Below are 5,625 nucleotides of genomic sequence, written 5' to 3' on the forward strand. Positions count from 1 at the left end.
GATTACTTAAACGCGTTATTTCACTTTGACCGTCAACCTAAAACGACGTGATATATATCCACATTCATTAACAACACCAAATTAAAACAAAAACGCGTAAAGCGTGTCTCCGAATTCACTGTTGTTACCACTTTGAATTTTTTTAGGGCATTAAACTTTAGTCAAGATGTGACATGAATGCAAATGCGAACAACCAGCAATTGAACATATTTTGTATGCTTATTATCACGATAAGCACTTAGCAAACAAGATTGTATCAGGTATTCAAACGTTTTTCCACTAATGCCAAAGTTCAGTTGCTTGAGCATGCATTACTCGAAAAACAGATTACTGCTATAGACACATTGATGGAGATGTGACTGAAACTTAATGAATCTGACTATTTTTTTTTATCGGACTTATTTGTTCAGTGTCAAAGCAAAACACTCTGAATTCTCTCAAATAGCGACCGGATTCAATAAGACAGTTATACCAAAATGCTGTGCAATATATATCGGTGGAATTCAACTACAAGCCGGGACATCGCTTTGGCAAAATCTCTTTACTCTGATGATTAGTTGAATGCGGTGTATAATGAATTCATTTTTTTTTTACGATTGATTAGTGAAATTACTAATCAACTATTGCTTTAAAATACTCATGTAACAACAGACTTTCGACGTATGAAAAGCGGCTTATAAAAAGCGACAGAGAACAAATATAGTGGCCAAAAAGGAGACCACTCTGGTGGAGAACCGACGAGTTGGAACTCTGAAGGACGGAGGTTCGACACCAGCCGTAACTGAACTAGAATAAAGGTTATTATTCATTTGTCTGTTTTGAGGTAAGGGTGGACGAGTTCATCCAAAAAAAACCAACATTTTTAGCTAAAACAAACTAACTTCAACTTCGTTAAATAGCTTTGTGTAGTTGAGCAAAAGAATAATGTTCTCCGAGGAATTTTATGAGCTTTTCAGAGTGTGGCTTTAGCCGTTTGTTTACTTAGACCGAGATATTTTTGAGCGCTCAGCGCAGGGTTTATTAGTAAGGGAATAAGTGTGTGTTCGGGAGGTATAATAACACTCTGTTTAAGACCGGTTGGAGTCTGGAAGGGTGATAATTACCCGAGGCGAAGCCGAGGGTTATTATCCCCCATCCAGACTCCAACCGGTCTTCGCCTCGGGTAATTATCACCCATCCAGACTCCAACCGGTCTTAAACAGAGTGTTTAATACCGACCGAACATACATTCCCATTCATAAATACCTTTTTGGTCAAACAAAAATAGTTTCCGTCCAAACATCAAAACAAGTCCAAACTAGACATTGCTAACCATTTTGCTCAACAAATTTGCTTCATGTTGCATCAAACACCCCGCTGACTACAATATGGATTGTCCCTCTAGTTCATGTTGCATCAAACACCACTCTGACTATAATATGGATTGTCCCTCTACAACTCCCTACCTTAAAAGGAGATTGGCGCGCGCGTCGCGCGTACTGAGCGATGGCGCGCAGAATGCACCTGGGCGTTGTGTTGTGAATTTAGGACAATAAAATACTGACTCACTGGTAGTATTGTGCATGCTTATGTACGAGAGTATTATGAACGTTCAACCAAAAAAATATATGTTTAATGATTAAAGGGAATATACATCATTTGCTTTTGCTGTAATTTTCAGAAATGGATGGAATTGGGGGGTTGGAAATATATAGCAAATATAGTTACACTGACTTTTTTGAGGTTTTGGGTTCGAAAATGCTATAAAAACCAAGAAAAACAATCATTTTCCTGTAGTATGGTTCCCTGACTCCATTTAAGAATAAACAGAGCAGTTTACATATATTGGGGAATTGTAAGGTCAGGGAACTAGTCTAGCTGGCTTGTACCCGTTCATAGGTGTGTAATCGATTGCAAACAAGTGTGATGGTCAACTGGGGCCAGTATTTGGGAAAAAAACCATTTTTTTCCAACGCTGATCGGCCGATCAGCGTTGGAAATTGATACAAAAATACCAGTTTTCTTGAAAATGACAGTATGCAGGTGCCATGATTTTACAGGATGCTTTACACTGTCATTCACTAACAGTCCAGCAAGGTATTTCAAAATGATTTGGTAGTTTTATTTTTTGATGTTTGCAAATGTTGTATTTTCCCTTTAATGTAAACGATTAACATTAATTCATAAACACCTAAGACAGTTTAGCCATTCCTAGTGGTCGAAAGCCCGTCACGTGGCCGGTCTTAACGGATGGTAAAGACATGGCTAGCTGGTCTAAAACACTTTTCCAGTGTCACATGAAATTTCGACTCCTAAAAATCCTGTGCCTTTAATTGTTTTATTGGGTGAACATTCACAATCCTCATGTAGGCATGCGCAATACTACCAGTGAGTCAGTATTTTGTAGTCCTTAATTCACAACGAAACGCCCCAGGTGAATGCAATCTGCGCGACACCGCGCAGTACGCGCGACGTGAGCGCCAATCTCCATAAAAGGTCTTGTTTACATCTTATTTGCGAGCTGGACACTCCATTATTTAGCTAGAGGGATGTTCCAAAAACATGAAGTGAACTTGTTGAACAAAATCGGGGTTTTGTGACTGAAAATTTTAGATTTCTTGAACGAAAAGGTATTTATGAATGGGAATAAATATGTTGTTGGTCGGTATGAACTAGGCTTGGGTAATTATCAGCACCCAGACTCCAAGCGGTCTTAAACAGAGTAATTAAACCTACAAAACATCCCCTTAATAAGATGACAGCATCTCTTAGCTGGCTGTTACTTGCTTGCATAGATATAATGCTAACATTGCTATCACCTTTTGGAGGAAAATATATATATTTTTTTATATAAGGTTTTTAATTAAAAACTGTACAAGAGACGCTTGTAAATGCCAAACGCTATCTACTTGTAATTTTAAATGTTCGTTAATATTGTTGTGTCAACACTTACTTTTTATTAAGCCTCGATCGCTTTTGGACCACTCCCATTTAATAATATCGCTGGCAAAATTGTAATTAGATAATCGAATTTGTTTGGTTGGAAAGTAAAACAATATTGGTTGTGTTAAAATAAACTTCGTATATTAGTGGTAGTTACTGATTATGTAATTCGTAAAATTAGTCAAAGTTATTGTGAGGTTTGAAGCTATAATTTGATTTGAATGCGATGTACGGTGGCAAGGACCAAGGTTTGGTGTATTTTTTTTCTGAGGTGGTAGCTCATAAAATCAGCAATTGAGTCTGAAAAAATTATCATGTATCAATCTGATTGAGCACAGATTAGAAGTATTAACATTATTTGCACAATCTTGCACTTATAGAATCTGGTTCTCCGTGATTCGACAACATAATTTTATCTTGAATTAACGTACATTCAGCCCGAGTTTCAGATGATCGTTTGTAAATCTTCAAATTTGTTGTTGACGTTTTAAAACATATTTACTCATAACATAGTCCGTGTTCTCTTGTGTTAACTATTTTATATTTTAAAGTTGATTTAGTGCTGCATGCCAACAACTTTAAGTGATGCAGTTCGGTGATTCAGGAAAGAACGTTTCAGTTATATCGTAATGAATGGTAACCTTTACATATTGATTCAAGTGATCAACGTTCAGAAAGTTGTCTACGTTTTCAATTCTGCAAGGATATGAAGTAAACTTTATTTTCATTTTTGCGCGACAGGTTAAAAATATTGTTTTCTTTTTAGCGGCAGACAAAGCTGGTTTATTAATTTTGATATTTATAGAACTCTTCGATTGAGTAAGATTCGAATACTGAAAGATAATGCATGTAAAGCAAACTGTATCTTTTTAATTTTACATTTTAATGTGGTATCGAGCATGACTTATCACCAAGCCTGGATTGCTTTTGAACCACACCACTTAAACAATCTTGCTTGCAAAACTGAAATCAGAAATTTGACAAGTCAAGGGGTTAGTTTTGTCAGAAAGTCACTTCTGTTTTGGAATAGTAAAACTGGTACGTGACAGTTAATGATTAGGCAATTCGTCAACTTTCTTCGAAATTATGAACACGGTCGAAGGTATAATTTGTTTTGAATGCGATTAATGCTCGCAAGTACTGTTGTTTGGTGTTTATCTATGGCGGTAAATCGTACAGAAGATATAGAGTGAAAAAAATGTAATATATCAATCTAATTGTGCACGTTTTATAAGTCTAAATATTGTTCGCACTAGCCTTGCATTGTACATTGCTTTCGCGATTTTTTAAGATTAGCTTTGGCAAGATGGTAGTTTTGTAAAGGTTTTCTTACCTATTTTAATACTTGTATCACACAAATTACCAGAAACGAAATTCGATGACAACAATATTGATATGAATGACCAACACAATAAATAAAATAATTGCTTTATTCAAATCATTGCCCATCACCACAGAAGACGAGTTTACCGAATTTAGGACGAATCGGAATGCTTCCAACTGAAATATGCTGCATTTATTTTTACTAGATTTTGTTGATCAGACCAAATTTGGTTAACAAAATAGCTCATAGTTGAATAAGACAGTTGTACCAAAATGACGTGCAATAAATATCGATGAAAATCAACTTATTTATAAACTACAAACCAGGACATCGCTCGTGCAAAATCTCGAACGAACTTTTTAGTAACAGGTGTATCGTAATGTATGGTAACGTTTACAATGCTGCAAGGATATGAAGTAAACTTTATTTTCACTGGTTAAAACTATATTATTTGTTTGGGCGGCAGACAAAGCTGTTATATTAATTGTGATATTTAAACCCCCTTGAATGAGTTGCGATTTGAAAACTGTAAAATAATGCCTAAAAAGAGCAAACTATATCTAAATTTTAATATGGTATTGAACATGACTTATCACCAAACCTCGATTGCTTTCAAACCAAACAACTTCAATATTCCTGCTTGCAAAACGGAAATTAGACATTTGACAAGTAAAGGGATTAGTTTTCTGGGAAGATTACTGCTGGTAAGAATTGCTTTAGATTGTAAAGTTTGTTGTTGGCTTGAATGCAACGTGCACTAGCAAGAGCAATTGGTGGTAGCTCATACAAAAGCTATGGCGTGAAAACAATGTCATGTGTAATTTTCATATTTTCATGTTTATGTGTAGTTCTTTTTTTGTTGTTGCTATAATTATTACCAAATTTAGTGGTTGTTAAAAATATTGTTCGACAAATTATTCAATGGGACTTCTTTTCTTAAGCTGCAGAGGAGATATCATTATGACTCAATCCTGTCACATTTTAGGTGAACGTTTGTGATTTCTCAAATTTTAGCTGACTTTTCAATTACTTAAAACAGATTCGGAGTTCTCTAGATCTTAGAAGTGTGATACGTGTTATAGCTTTTGAAGTTGATTCAGATAGTCACTCGCAGCGCGGGACATATGAAATTGTTAGTTTTTTTTCATCTGTTTGCCCTTTTCTTTTCGTTTTATCAATATCGAGGTTTTTTTCTAAGGCGGCAGAACGCTTTGCCCCAATCTATAACAAATTAGCGGAGGTTTCCTACTGACACTCGTTCAATTGGGCCATGTTTTGTCGTCTGTGACCTTGAAAAACGAACTCTCCGTGGCAAAATCTTGGTGGCGCAGTGCATTGTGAATCGCCCAAATTGAATCTTAAGCGGCAGTAGTGGGGCT

The sequence above is a fragment of the Patiria miniata genome, unplaced genomic scaffold (assembly GCF_015706575.1).
Source record: "Patiria miniata isolate m_02_andy unplaced genomic scaffold, ASM1570657v1 HiC_scaffold_19, whole genome shotgun sequence".
NCBI classification, from domain to species: Eukaryota; Metazoa; Echinodermata; class Asteroidea; order Valvatida; family Asterinidae; genus Patiria; species Patiria miniata.